The sequence below is a fragment of the Pituophis catenifer genome, unplaced genomic scaffold (genome assembly GCF_029215685.1).
Source record: "Pituophis catenifer annectens isolate HBS135680 unplaced genomic scaffold, rPitCat1.0.hap2 SCAF_17, whole genome shotgun sequence".
Taxonomy (NCBI): Eukaryota; Metazoa; Chordata; class Lepidosauria; order Squamata; family Colubridae; genus Pituophis; species Pituophis catenifer.
This window is the reverse complement of record NW_027256897.1, coordinates 9,357,731-9,373,646: the sequence shown is the minus strand read 5'-3', so window position 1 is coordinate 9,373,646 and position 15,916 is coordinate 9,357,731. Positions and strand designations below refer to the sequence as shown.

Sequence of the window (15,916 nt, the reverse complement as noted above, 5' to 3'; positions counted from 1 at the left end):
CAAACATCCACACAACAGACCAAGTAATGCTGTCCAACAGCTCACTGATGGTGGCCCTTTAGTTCATTGTTGAGTGCCATTATAGCTCTGGGATAAAAACGATTCAGAAAACGTGTGGTCCGAGTTTTAATTGTTCCGTATCTTCTGCCAGAAGGCAACAGTCCAAAAAGATTGTAAGCAGGATGGGAAGAGTCTCTGAGAACATTATGCAACTTTCTCAAACAGTGAGATTCGAAGATGTCGTCCAGGGCTGGTAGCTGGAGCCCAATGATATTCTGGGCAGTTTTAATGATTCTCTGTAGAGCTTTTTTGTCCGCTACAGAGCTGCTCCCATACCATGCAAGAATGCCGTATGTCAGGACACTCTCAATGGTGCTGCGATAGTAGGTTTCCTGCCTAGGCAGAGGGTTGGACTGGAAGACCTCCAAGGTCCCTTCCAACTCTGTTATTCTGTTAAGGTCCAAGAAGGAGAACACAAGGCAGGAATGATTTTTATCCCCAGGACCCAAGAAAAGGGTTGGACTAGAAGACCTCCAAGGTCCCTTACCAACTCTTATCCTTGATAACATCCCTAAAGCACAGAAGGAGAGCAGGCTGTTGCAAGGAAGGAGGAGGAGATGATTTCTAATAACGGAAGTCAGGAAGGAGGAATAAGTCACTTTAAGGAGGCATAAATTGTTGACGGTGGTGCCATCGTTCTCCGCCGTCTGTCCCTGCCAATAACAGGGGACGGTGCTGAAATAAAGGAGAATCTCATCGGGGAGAGGGAAGGGGAAGGGGGACAAAGCTTGTATCTCGGATCCTTGTGTAAAAGGTTAGTGGCTAACAGGTGGTGAGGTTTTCCCACCGCATAAAGCCATGTGCAGGCTGTCAGATTCACACAGTCTGCCTGGTTTCATGTGATGGATGGCCTGTTTTCTTGATTAAACCTTCCGTCACTTAAGGAACAATAAGCTGCAGCACCGAGGTGTCGAGATGCCTCGTGTGTGTGTGTGTGTGTGTGTGTGTGTGTGTGTGTGTTTGTGTGTGTATGTGTGTGTGTGTTTCTGCTTTCCATTTTTGCAGATGGCGGGCGCAGCGCGCAGCATGTATTATTAAAACGAACCTGGCATCTCTAGCATCTTTATTTCCTTCGCAAGAAAAGTGACCCTTAAATTTTGCCCTCGTAATAGGATGGGACAGAGCTGGCCCTTTCATCAGTGTAAATTGGTTAGATTAATCAACTTAAACTTAAAATATTTTTTTTAAAAAAATACATAACCGTGTTTCCCTGAAAATAAGACCCTGTCTTATATTTTTCTGAACCCTGAAATAAGCATTTGGCCTTATTGCCATGTGCTCAAAAGCCCGGTTGGGCTTATTATCAGGGGATGTCTTATTTGGGGGGAAACAGGGTATCTGTCTGTCTGTCTGTCTATCTCTCTGTCTCTCTCTCTCTCTCTCTCTCTCTCTCTGTCTCTGTCTCTCTCTCTCTCCTCTATCTATCTACCGTGTTTCCCCCAAAATAAGACCCTGTCTTATATTTTTTTGAACCCTGAAATAAGTGCTTGGCCTTATTGCCATGTGCTCAAAAGCCCGATTGGGCTTATTAACAGGGGATGTCTTATTTTTGGGCAAAACGGTATTTATATTCCTCAGGTTTTGTTTTGTTTTTAAATCATCTCTTGTCTTTGAAGTTTTCTGTGATTTTGTCAAGGTACAACAATATACAAGTAGAAATGTATTTTTTCCCCTCCCCTTTCAAGGATAAATAGCTTTTTTTCCCCTCACCCTTATTATATAAGCCATCTTGTCCTTGTGTTAGTGTCTTAAGCAGACACACCGGAGATTTGGGAAACATGGGGAGTGTTTTATATTTATTGAATTAATTGCTGCTTGCACCTTTGTGATTGTTTTTTTTTTAATTGCTGTTTTTGTTTTTTTGGCTTCCTTGTGAGATTTCTAGGATGGTTGGATATAAGATAGACAGCCCTAACAGCTTTATAAAGAGTAGAGTAGAGTAGAGTAGAGTAGAGTAGAGTAGAGTAGAGTAGAGTAGAATAGAATAGAATAGAATAGAATAGAATAGAATAGAATAGAATAGAATAGAATAGAATAGAATAGAATAGAATAGAATAGAATAGAATAGAATAGAATAGAAAATATGTCGGATATTGTTGGGCAGGTGTCGGACATTGGTGATTGTGATGCATATTTTGAGTGACGGAGCCGCAGCAGAGGGATGAAAGAGCCACATGCGGCTCCAGAGCCGCAGGTTGCTGACCCCTGGCCCAGTCCCTTCCTAGAAACCTCCAGTGATGGAGCACCTACTTCTGGAGGCAAGCTATTCCACTGATCAATTATTCTCTCTGCCAGGAAATTTCTCCTTAGTTCCAGGTTGGATATCTCTTTAATGTTCATCTCAAAACATCAACCCTTCTAGAACCTTAACAGTGTGGTCTAAATATTCGAATTCTGTGGATATTTCTCATCGTTCAAGAATACTAGAACAATCTTTCTTTCTTTAATAGTCTTTTTAAAAATCCTTTTTTTAAATCAGAGCTTTTTTTTTAAAGAATGTTATTCACATTGAAGGTGTAAATAAAAAATCTGGTTGAAAGAGAGCAAAATAGTTTCCTTATTTGTGAAGATGATGGAACCTGAATTGTGTTCTGTCCATTCCCATTTATTATTAAGTAAGGGATGGAGAAAATCATAACGCCCTTTAATATTCATTTACAAGCATGCTACACAATCAACAAGATTTATTGAGAGTTAAATCAATGACTTTCCGGTTCATTTCAATGGGCACAAATCTAGACATTGGGTATTTCCTCCCTTTGATATCAGTAGGATGTAGAAAGTATCTAAATTTCCTCGGCATACTCTTGTGTGTTTATCAGTTCAGTCTCTTTCAAATTAAACACGAGTAAAATAATGGGATTTGTCATTAACCTCGTCTTTAAGCTTACTTTCCCCTGCCGTATTTACTTCAGTGGGTCTTGCATTGTTGCGCTACTAAATCCCAGACCTTCATATAGGCATGTCAGTTTGAGGAGTGCAGATACTCCATCAAAAGTTTCAGACTAAATGGATGAGCTTTTTAATACCTTGGCAGCTTTGGGGGGGTTGAAGTTAATAAACAGCGCGTTCCAAGACAATATGTTAATGGCTCCCGGAGGGAGAAAAGTTGGATTTGCTTCCAAAACCCCAAAACAAAAGAAGGAGAAGGAGGGGGGGAAAATGCTTTGGCTTGAAATGCTTGGGCGGCACAAGATGTTTCATCTATCCACAAAAGGCTTTGGTAAGACTTATGGGTAAATCGTACGTTACCGTAGCGGAGTTGAAACTCTTCATTGTTTTATTTGCGAGAGGTTTTGGCAAGGCTGTCCCAATTCGTCTTTTCTTTTCTTCTCGTTGGCTCAGTTCTTTCCTTCGTTCCTGGCCAGTGCAAATTCCAGTGCAATTCAAATTGTAAATTATACCAAGAATCGCCCTTCCTTCCCAATGCAGGATCCACTTAAAAGACACCTAGGCTCTCTGGTTGGTTGGGATCATCAGGGCTAGTAATTCAAGAAAGGAGCTTAGGTGTAAGTGTACTCAGCAATGGAGGAAAGCATTAGAGAAACCTCTGTCCACCTCCGTTACAAGGCTGACTTCCAGTATTTTCAGGTGAGGGAGAATCTAGTGTCTTCAGGTTTGTATTTGTAGAAGCCGTTGTAGAATCTTGCATAATAAAACGGTAGCAGGTGTTGGATTTCATCAGATAAGCAAGCTGTTGCTTGTATCTGATCTCCAGAGCTATTTCTCTCTCACGTGCTTGGCCAATCATCAGACTTGATAGGTATGGCGACATCCTTAATTTATGTGGATCATGTGTTTTGGGTTTCTCAGTGCCCAAGATTCGGAGCAGGTAGAAGATGTGGGTCCTTGGTGCTCTCTGAGCTTGGTGATTTTCTTGCAGACGTTTCATTACCCTACTAGGTAATATCATCAGGGCTAGAAAAAAAAAAAACCAAGCTTAGGCAGCAGCAAAGAACCAGAAGGCAACGAATATTTTCGTCTTTTCCTGCTGGGGAACATAAAATGAACCAGAAAAAAAAAAAATCCTTTCAAAACTGTTTGAGGAAATCATAACATAATCCACCAAAGGTCTTCTATATATTTTCAAGGTTGTCTGATTATTTACAAGTGGTTTTTCCTAGCTAGTAACCCCACTCCCTTGTAGCACTGATGCAAGAAAGCATGGGTCCTTGACTGGTCTCCCTCATCTGGACAGTTGCGTGTCTCCAGAGGTGCATTTGCACTTCAAAAAAAAAAGGGAACGAACAGGAAGCCAAAGTTTAACAGTGTAAGCTGCCTTGCCTATAAAGAACACGAGCCCCCCCCCATAGATTAGCCCAACAAAGAAAGAATCTGTCAGTTTGCTGCAAAGGAGCTAATTATTCGGGAGATTTCTCTCACTGTTGTCTATAAGACAATGAGCCATGCCAATCTGAGCTCTTTTGTTCGCTAGCGTGAACTGCTTCTTGTTCCTTTTCCCTTCCCTCCTTCCCTCTTGCTTGCCACCTTCCGATGTTTTATGGCATTAAGGGGCTTAGCTCTCTGCTGACTGTGCAGCTGTGTTTCAGGATTGCTGGCTTCCGACGGCAAGATCCGAAGGGATCTGTGAGGTCAGGTAGCCCAGCCCTCTCCTTCAGACCATGCTGCTTGGAGAGGCTGAGATTTTAGCCGTGATTTGCACAACGAGCTTAACCAAGAAAGTCACAAGCTGAGCATTTGCGTTCACTCTGGTTGAACAAGCACAGGAAATCAGGAGCCAAGGTGGTTCAAATGAATAGGACACGCTAATGCTTTCTACAAGAACCTGAACTACTAACAGTCAAAGCAAATTGGCGGTAGATAACACTCAGTGGAATTCAAGATGGGCTGGACTTAGTTAGATCTCTTGTGGGTGCCAAAGGACTCAAGACTGATGACATGTTTGACCCCTCCCTTTAGGCTCAGCCTGGTCATCTCCTACAACCATGATGGCGAACCTATGGCACGCATGCCACAGGTGGCACGTGGAGACATATCTGTGGGCACGCAAGTCTTGCCCTAGCTCAGCTCCAGTGCACATGCGCACGCCAACCAGCTAATTTTCGGGCCTTCCAGGCCCACCAGAAGTCGGGAAACGGGCTGTTTCCGACCTCCGGAGGGCCTCCAGGGGGTGTGGGGAAGGCCGTTTTTGCCTTCCCCAGGCTCCTAGAAAGGCTCTGGAGCCTGGGGAGGGTTTTACGTCTTTTAGGTTTTTATGTCTTCTAATTGTACATTTTGTCAGCTGGCCAAAGTCTACTGGAGTGGCTGCCCATAACAAAGTTAATGAAACATATAAATTAATGTTCTCACTGGAGGATTTCAAATTGCCCATTTATGAATGTAAAAAGCATTGTGCAATTTTTTTAAAAAAAATTGGGTAAAACTTGGAGGTGGCTTGTGTACTTTGGGAAGAGACTCTTAAGTCTTCTGCTAGTCTCTAAAGCTTCCTTGACCGATGGTTGATGAATTCCTGTAATACAGTAGTGGCCAAAATTGTGGAAACCTTTTGGGAAAAGTGTATTTTCTAAAACTAGCTAATAGCACCATTTTTTTGGGGGGGGAGTAGTACCCTAAAATTATATATCAATGGAAAGATAATTTAATCAAGAATGTAATGCAATAACTTTTATGAAGGATTTGCTATTAGAATAGCCGCTACAGTATAAAGAAGATGAGTGAAACACGTAAAAAAACCGAGATTATACAAAAATGATCACCATGTCAGTGAATCCTTAGTTGGGTAGCCTTTAGCATGAATTACGGCCTTACAAAGTCTTCCCATGGAGTGAACCAAGTTTTTTAATTCCGCAGCTGTTATCATGTGAAACCAAGATTGAATTATAGCTTCTATTAACTGGGTTTTATTGCTGGGTCGCTTCTGACTAACCAGTTTCTTGAGTCGGCTCCATAGATTTTCAATTGAGTTAAGGTCTGGGCTATTCCCAGTCCATTCCAGCAGTGGAATAGGATTATCTTGAAACTCAAAAAAAAAAAAAAAGAGGTGTTATTAGCCATCAAACCTCAAAAATAACACTTTCCCCAAAAGGTTTCCACAATTTTGGCCACTACTGTACATTCCTATAAAGAGGTCTCACCAGTGGTGAAATCCATTTTTTTTTTACTACCGGTTGTGTGGGCATGGTATGGCTTGGTGGGCGTGGCAGGGGAAGCATACTGCAAAATCCCCATTCCCTCCCCATTCCTGGGGGAAGGATATTGCAAAATTTCCATTCCCACTCCACCAGCCAGAAGTGGTATTTGCCGGTTCTCCTAGCTACTCAAAATTTCCGCTACCAGTTCTCTGAATTGCTCAAACTTTCCACTACCAGTTCTCCAGAACCTGCTGGATTTCACCCTTGGGTCTCACCTCTTCCTTGTGGAGTGGACACAAGATCTTCGTTTTCAATGTTTGGGCAGTAGAGTTAGTTCAACAAACAGTGACGAAACTCAACCATGTTTGATCTCTTCATGGACTTCCAAGCTGTTATGAAGTAATCGGGTAGCTGGCATTTTTATATGTCTCTCTTAAATGGTGTAAACTCAAACTCAAACTTTGGGAAAGACTGACCAGGCCAAACGTTAATAATAATAAATAAAAAGTAAAGTCCAAATTCCAAGATAGCTTTTGGCATGGAAAATCCAACATCCAGCTGATGTTTTGAGCAATAGCTTTTTCCAACTCTTGAGTCTATAGAAATACGTTGGCATTGATTAATGAGCTAAGGTGGCACTCTGAATGGGATGGCTTCCCTTGAAAAGGGGGAATGCCAAAATTCCTTGATTCTCTTTCCATCCCTATTGTGCTATTTTTTTCTTCTTGTGTTGGCCTCCCCCGCCAAACAGCCATATGCTTCCTGCCACGATATTACGTGGACTTCAATTGCTTCTGGTTTCTTTTTTTTTTTTAATAAACCTTTTATCTGCCTTCGATGGGGAAGACAATTTAATCAACGCTTAGTCATGTCTTTTCATCCCAAAACTATTGTTTTGATTCATTATCCACCCCTCACAGACCATTCACTTTTCAAAGATAATTAAATAGTTCATACAGCCCAGTAAACTACCTTTATTAACATGGATGATTTTGGAATGGGGGGGAATGCTGCAAAATAATTCCCTTTAGCTTCGCTAGGGAAGACAGTTTTTTCCTTCTTATGATCGGGTTGCGATGTTCATTGCTGAATTCATCTTTTACCGTATACAAAGCAAAAGAACCGAAGTCTTCATTAGCCCCAAGAACTCATAGCATTGATTAGCAAGGTGTCTTGTCTTCTTCTAGTGGAAATCTTCTTGGGGGCCCAATCTTTGGAGGAGATGGAGAAGGTTCTCAGGGAGCCATGCAAAAGAACTTGGCGGTGAAGAAAGAACTTTATCCCAGAATTGATCCATTGGGTTGAACCATTTCCTTCTCCCACACAAACAAAGCAGTCCTTGCTGCTCTCTGAGCTTGGTGGTTTCCATGCAGATGTTTCATTACCAAATTAGGTAACATCATCCGTGTTGTCCCTTCCTTCCTTCCTTCCTTCCTTCCTTCCTTCCTTCCTTCCTCCCCTCCTCCCTCTCTCCCTCCCTCCCTCCCTCCCTTCCTTCCTTCCTTCTTTCCTTCCTTCCTATATTCTCCATATCTTCCTCCCTCCTTCCTTCCTTCCTTCCTTCCTTCCTTCTTTCCTTCCTTCCTATATTCTCCATATCTTCCTCCCTCCTTCCTTCCTTCCTTCCTTCCTTCCTTCCTTCCTTCCTTCCTTCCTTTCTTCCTATCTTGCTTCCAATATTCTCCATATCTTTCTCCCACCCTTTCGCCTCCTTCCTTCCCTCCTTCCTTCCTTCTTTCCTTCCTTCCTTCCTATATTCTCCATATCTTTCTCCCACCCTTTCGCCTCCTTCCTTCCTATATTCTCCATATCTTTCTCCCACCCTTTCTCCTCCTTCCTTCCTTCCTTCCTTCCTCCCTCCCTCTTCCCCTTCTCCTCCTCTCCACAAACCCCAGTCCCTTCTAGCACTGATGATGTTACCCAGTTTGATAATGAAACATCTTCAAGAAAACAGCCAAGCTCAAGGAGCACCAAGGACCCCTAATTTCAGCTCTGAGCCACAAATATTTTCCTTTAATGTATTCCATTGTTTTATGCAGCCACTTGACTTGGCATCTAAGTAGCTCTCAGATAGTGCAAATTTTGTACTAAAGATTTTTATATGGAGCCTAAGAGTTCTTTTTTTAAAAAAAAATGCTTCATCCTTTGTTTGCATGGAAGAAGGAAATAGTTCAACCGAACTGATCAATTCTGGAATAAAGTTCTTTCTTCACACACACGCAAACCCCAATCTGCAATTCCGTGCTTGGTTAATTATCCCCATGGGTGTGAATATCATGTTCCAGATGTAGCAAAATGTCTTATTAGGAATGTGACTTTGCTTCTGCTCAGCTGGCTGTTTTCTTTCTCTGTTCTTTTATGAATAGGATGCTCCTATGCCAGTTGGATATTTAAACAGTTATTAACAGGATGACAATTAACAGATTGCTGGGACTGATTTTTTTTTCTTTTTCCCAAAGAAAGAAGAAGGGGGGAAGGTAACATGCCGACAACCTCCTTCAAAATGGAGAACACTTTGTAAAAAGTATTGCAACGCCACAATGGCAGTGAATTTTGATTTCCCGGAACTGATATTAGACTCCTTATTAAACTATGTACATCTGCTTTTAATTTAGTCCAAATAATTGGAAAATGCAATGAAGCTTTCCAATTAAAACAGGGGCTTTATGCTGTTTAATAATACCCCCATAATATTATAGCTTATGAAATGACAGGTGAGTTGCGCGGAAGGATGAATAAAACATAAATGCAGCAAAATAAGGACAGGGGAAAAAAAAAAACCCGAGACAGTTGCTCGGGATTGTAAATGCTCGATGTAATTTGCATATATTAATCTTTTTTTTTTTCCTCAGCCTTAATCGTGCATTCTTCAGCATCTGAAGTTAAAACAGCGTTGACAGGCGAGAGCACATGTAGTTTTTTCGAGGATTTATGACTTGTATAATTTCTGATCTTTAATAAGCAGATATGACTGATCCTCATAGTTCTATAGAAATCGTTTAATTGTTCCAGATGGCATGTACTGATTATGCAAAATTACTTTTCACACAATTCTCTCTTTCCCTTTCCCCCAACCCCCCCTTCTCCTTCCTCCTTTTTTTTTTCTAAGGCTTGTATACGATGTGCTTGATGGAGTTCAGAGTAAAATTAAAAAAACAAGTTTTATAGAGCCTTTATTGCCCGGTTTTATGGCGTGTTAAAGCACACACGTGTGTGAGGAGCTGAATTTAATCTCTTCCGTTAACGTTGACCAACATTTGGTGCGGCATAACAGAATTTGTGTCTTCATCTTTTCCTTCTTTTTCTTTTGTCCCTGACGGTGTCACTAATGCTTTTTTTTTTTTTTAAAAAAGGAGGATAAAGAGGATTTAAAAAAAAAAAAAAAGACTGCTGAAAAATAATAGGGTACCTAATTTGTACTCTGAGTTAAATATGCAGAGGAAATGTTCACACATCTTACGTTGATACTTGTGCTTGTGGCATAAATGAAAACAAAGCTGCTTGTGATAGTTTTCCCCCTTGTCAAGAAGGATTTTCTTTTAATAACTGGAAAGAGGCGTGAAAGTTGGGTTTTAAGGCTGCTTTATGTTTTTCGCTCAGAAGTCCGGGGCTGATGACAGGGGAAGTCCTTCTGCTGGCTTTCTTTTCAGAATTTTCAGAATTGAACAGGCCTTTTTGTAAAAACGTCTGGTTCAGATTGCTGGATCTGTCCAAAAAAAATTATTTTTTTTTGCTTCTTGGCTGTTCAATCTGGGTATTTCTCCCACCTCTACCCACTTCCACTGCCTAATTCCTAAAATTTCTGCCCAGGCCCCTATCTCCCTTTCAAACATCCAAAATCTTTTTTTGGTGAGGTAGTTACCCCTCCAGAGAAATATTTCTAAATATGCATTCAACTAGCTTGGAAGGCAATTCTCATTCCAGTGAGATGATGATGATTTCTTCTCCTTCTCCTTCTCCTTCTCCTTCTCCTTCTCCTTCTCCTTCTCCTTCTCCTTCTCCTTCTCCTTCTCCTCCTTCTCCTTCTCCTTCTCCTTCTCCTTCCTGCAGGTTGGAGAAGGAGGATAGAGCTGATTTGCTAGAATTTCTTTCTTTCTTTCTTTCTTTCTTTCTTTCTTTCTTTCTTTCTTTCTTTCTTTCTTTCTTTCTTTCTTTCTTTCTTCTTCTTCTTCTTCTTCTTCTTCTTCTTCTTCTTCTTCTTCTTCTTCTTCTTCTTCTTCTTCTTCTTCTCCTCCTCCTCCTCCTCCTCCTCCTCCTCCTCCTCCTCCTCCTCCCCCTTCCCCTTCCTCCTTTCCCTTCCTCCAGGTTGGAGAAGGAGGATAGAGCTGATTTGCTAGAATTTCTTTCTTAATAATAATTTCTCCTCCTCCTCCTCCTCCTCCTCTTCCTCCTCCTCCTCCTCCTTCCTTCCTTCCTTCATTCATTCCTTCCTTCCTTTAAAATGTTTTTTATTTTGTTCAAAAAAAATTAAAAATACAAAACTCCACAAAATGTAAGAACAGAAAAAGCAAACACAAAAGAACACAAAAACAAGCAAGACTTTTAAAAAGTGCATTGAAAATGAAAAAAATAAACCTAACACTTATACAAATATCCCCCCCCACAGTTCAATACTGTTTAATATGTTACTACAAAATTAATTTCTCCCCCCTGCCCCCACCATTGCAAAACAGGCCCAAAAGATTTTAAACCACCAAATCCATTTGCAAATTACTAACCTGTCATCTGTACACTATATTAATGACAACATAGTTAACAGGAAGAACAATAATAATAAAGACAAGATTTAAATTTCAGAACTCTCTGTTAACAAACACTGAACAACTTGTAGAAAATTTTCCGTGGCCTCTTATTTATCCCATATCACCTCAAAGGTTAACATTAATTCATCCTCGATCAAATATCCATGTTTGTTTCTTAATGTGTCAATGAAGACTTTTTTTTTAAATGCCTTGCTTTCTTTGTGCTCTTTTTATTTATTTATTTTTCTATTCTTAATTTTTTAAAAAAGTTTTGTTTCTTAATGCCATTTCTGATGGGCTTGTTTCACTAATCTGATTGGATCTACTGTATTTTTTGAGCTAACAACTGGATTGTAACCACTCGCTTTTCCAAACGTTTTGATTATTATTATTTGGCCAAGTCAAGTGAAATGGAAAGATTTGGCATGGCCCACTACGGAGGACTGGTTAGTGAAATGGAGAGAACTTGTAGAATTTCCTGAGGTGGATAAGATGACTTCTCGAATTAGGGAAAGGGCAAGTATATCTGCATTTATTGGTGATTAGAAATCCCTTATGGATTTTCTTTTGTGAAAAATGAAGCGGTGATTTATGGTTTTGATGATTAGATGGGATAGATTATAGAAAGAAGAGAGTTGTGATGTAACTTCAGAGAGACAGGTTAAAATATAATTGTGCTTATAATTGCTGTGAAGAATATCGGAAGTGACTTCTTTTTGCTGTTATATCTTCCTGTATATCTTGTTCTTTTTTTTTTTTACTTTCTTCTATTTTCTTATTGTATTATAGCTTTCCTTCCTTCCTTCCTTCCTTTCTCTCTCTCTCCTTCCTTCCTTCCTTCCTTTCTCTCTCTCTCCTTCCCTCCTCCCTCCCTCTCCCTCCCTCTTTCTTTCTTTCTTTCTTTCTTTCTTTCTTTCTTTCTTTCTCCTTCTTTCCCTCCCTCCTTCCTTCTTTCCCTCTCTCCATTCATTCATTCATTCCCTCCTTCCCTCTTTCTTTCTTTCTTTTTTTCTCTCCTTCCTTCCCTCCCTCCTTCCTTCTTTCCCTCTCTTCATTCATTCATTCATTCATTCCCTCCTTCCTTCCCTCCCTCTCTCCCTCCCTCAAAGCAGCCAGAGTAAAACACCTTTTTCACAAACTCCATTCACACAACATGTCTAACAAGATCAGCTACAGACGTTGCAACTATATTAACGCAACGTGCAAAATCTGATTAGGGTTCAGTTGGCTGGTGAGAACCCAAACTGAGAAAGTTTCCTGAGAAAGGCCAGGTAGAAAATGTATCCCAGGGTCTTGGGGATGTGAAAGGTGAGCTTGCCTAGTTTGACACATGAGTAATCACTGCACAGTAGAGCAGAGCAGATGGGACAATGACTGTTGGAAGCAAAAATCTGTTGGCAAAGTGGGTCTCCAGATACAAACACAGACTTCCCCGGCCTTCCGGTTAGCACAGGAGTCGGCAACCTTAAACCCTCAAAGAGCCATTTGGACCCATTTCCCACAGAAAAGAAAACACCAGGAGCCACAAAACCCTTTTGACATCTAAAATGAAGATAGCACTCCATATATCGTTTTTTACCTTTGTGCTATATATATATATATATATATATAAAAACTATAGCGTGTTGCATTTATGAAATCAATGAACTGCTACAGAGAAAACAAATTTTTATTTCTGCATGCCACAAAAACATTTTGAACTCCAAAAAAAAAAAAAAAAAAAAAAGATGGGTCGAAAAGCTCAATAAATCACCTGCACAGGGTGTCACACATTGGCAGTTGTGACACGTATTTTGAGCAATAGGGAGCCGCAGCAGAAGGATGAAAGAGCCTCATGCAGCTCCAGAGCCGCAGGTTGCTGACACCTGGGTTAGTGCCTGACTGCAACTCCCCACCTTCCCAGTTGCTTATGATCACCTGAAACTTAGTGAAATTGCATTCGAAAGCAGCAGGCCGGGGCTTATGGAACCAGGATGCTGTGGTTCTTGTAGTCTAGAATAAATCCTCTCCAACCGAACCTTCTTTTCAAGAGAGAGGAAAATAAAACAGGCTGGGCGAGAGAGAGGGAGACGCCACCCTACGTTCTTTCGTAGAAAGGCAGGGGGGGATTAAAATAATAATAATAATAATTTGATGTTGAAAAGTGGGGTGCTGTTCTATTATGTTATCTCTGAGCTCGTCGATTAATCAAGAGTAAATTGGCTCGGGATGGATGCATTCATCTGGAACCGCGCTAGTTGCGAAGGCCTGTTATTGCCACCGTTTCTGTATTAAGCAACGTTTCAGAAACCAAATCAAACACCCAATCCCGAGCCAACCTCTTTTTCCCTTTCAGCGGAGAGGGTGAATAGCCTTCATTTTGCACCAGCAAAAAAGAAAGGGGCTAATAATTACATCGCTAATTGGCATCTGGGAAAAAAAAAACAAAAAAACAAAATGAGGAGGCTCTTAATTATAAAGTGCTATTCCCCTAATAGCTACAAGAGCTGGGCATTTGATCTATATGGAAATTGCTGGCTATTATTAGCTAATTAGCAATTACGTTGATGGGGGCATCATGTTTTGGAAGAATTTGTATGGGCAAATAAAACATACCACAAGGAAAATACGTTGCTGTCCCAATGTATTTCTCAGTGGTTTCTCTTCTTATGGTCCTCTTCTCTTCTCTTCTCTTCTCTTCTCTTCTCTTCTCTTCTCTTCTCTTCTCTTCTCTTCTCTTCTCTCCTCTCCTCTCCTCTCCTCTCCTCTCCTCTTCCCTCCCCTTCCTCTTCCTCTCTCTCTTTCTCTCTCTTTCTCTCTCCCTCCCTTCCTCCCTTTTCTCTCTGATCTCCTCCCCACCCCTCCTGTTATTCCCTCTCCCTAAATCCCTCTTCTCTTCCCTTCCCTTCCCTTCCCTTCCCTTCCCTTCCCTTCCTCTCTTTCTCTCTCTCTCTCTCTCTCTCTCTCTCTCTCTCTCTCTCTCTTTCTTTCTCTTTCTCTCTCCCTCCCTTCCTTTTCTCTCTGCTCCCCTCCCCACCCCTCCTGTTCTTCCCTCTCCCCAAATCCCTCTTCTCTTCTTTCCTCTGTGTCAGGGTTCCAAGTAATAAGTCCCATTCCATAAGAATTCAAAGGCAGGCAATTTCCTCAAAGAACATCTTATTAGGACATATCAAATTGGCAACTTCCTGGTGGAAAGCCGGCTCTAATTTGGCGGCAGTTTCCCCCCCTTAATTAAAAGTAAAACTTCCATCATTTCCCCTCCCAGAGTCTCAGCCCCATGATCCAACCAGCATACAGTCCAGTCACAGGATGACCTCAGCCTCTGCCCTGCAGACACCTGCAGGAACCGTCCTTGATTCCCAGGGGAAAGAATTTTGTTTAGACTACAGCGCCCTAGCTAATCTCTACCAATCCCCTCCTTAGCCCCTTCACGCCAGGCTGAGTCAGCCCTGAAGCCACGGGAAAAGAAACCTATCTAGGAACTTACACAAAAACAAAACGGCCACAGTTCGGCCAACTTCGGGGCTGACGCTCTGTTTGAAAACAACTGCTCATGGTCAACATTCAGAAGGACTTTTTTCCACCTAATGTGGCTTAAGAAGACATGTTGAATCAAACTAAAAGCATCTCGGTTAGAGTTTGGGTGGTTTTTAGACTAGGAAGACCTTAGAACAAGGAACTGGGTGGTGATGATCATTTAGTTTTACCTCTAAAATTAAGTAGCAGTAAGGTTTCAAAGGAAGAGGACGCGATGGCTCAGCAGCTAAGATGCTGAGCTTGTCGATCGAAAGGTCGGCAGTTCAGCGGTTCGAATCCCTAGCGCCGCAGAATGGGATGAGCTCCCATGACTTCTGCCAACCTAGCAGTTCGAAAGCACGTAAAAAAAATGCAAGTAGAAAAATAGGGACCACCTTTGGTGGGAAGGGAACAGCGTTCCGTGCACCTTTGGTGTTGAGTCATGCCGGCCACATGACCACGGAGACGTCTTCGGCTTTGAAATGGAGATGAGCATCGCCCCCTAGAGTCGGGAACGACTAGCATGTATGTGCAAGGGAAACCTTTCCCTTTCCCTTTAAGGTTTCAAAGAAGGGTTAGAAGCCACCAAGAAGAGACACGTTGCCGTCCTCTGTTTTGGAGCTTGTACAAAGTCCTGTTTTGATTTGCAGGAAAAGGGACAACAGAGACAGAAGGGTGCTCTTGTTATTCCTCTCGCTGATAATATATTTTCCTTGCCACATTGGGCTGTGTGATTGCTCCTTCCTTACAACCGTTTATCCCCTTCCACACTTTTTCCTTTAAGAAAGCCACACGTCCCTCCTCTCCTTCAGCTTCTCCTTGTGGTTAGCCTCTCCGTGTTCATCTACATCAGGACTCCTTCGGGCAGGCGCGAGTGAAGGATGACCGTCTGGGTTTAAAGATTCCCAGGGCCAGCTTGACTTTGGCTAATCTGGTTAGAGCAGGCTGCCAAGGCAAGCTCCGTTGGTACACAGCAGATGGCAAGAGCCCAGCCCCAAAATAAACGGCACTATATCTTTGCCATCCCTTCCGACGATCCATCAAAGAGGCTCTCTTAGGCTTGGGGATTAAATCTTTTCGCTACGTTTTTACTTTCCTGCCACCTTCTGTTTAGGCGTCCCGAATTTCTAGTAAACTAATGATAGTTTATGGCAGAGAGAGAAAAAGAGACAGAAGGAGACCTGGAAGGGGAGGGGGAAAAAGGGGGGGAATATATCAACTTTCCCTTCCATGTTTCCCCACACCTGTTGAAGGGAAACTTCCAGGAGCTGAGCATTATGGAGTCTGGAGTCCGATGCATTTGGACAGTAATGGTTGTCAAGATGCAAATTTAGGCTTAGTTAAAGTGGAATTTGCTGCCATCAGAAATGGGAATGACTTCAATGTCAACGACTTCAAAAAAGTCGTTGGAGTCTTGGAGGATCTGGCTATCAGTGGCTACTAGTTGGATGTTACTTCTAGATTTGCACATAGTTTTCCTTAAACTACCAGGAACCATCTTCTTTTAATGACCCCATAATCCCTTGT

General features: G+C 41.8%; 1 protein-coding gene across 1 annotated transcript in view; it reads left to right on the top strand.

Moving 5' to 3' along the window:
* The window catches only part of MVB12B (multivesicular body subunit 12B), a 52,623-nt gene that overhangs the window by 19,919 nt on the left and 16,788 nt on the right, over positions 1 to 15,916 (top strand). The gene's annotated exons all lie outside the window — the stretch shown is intronic.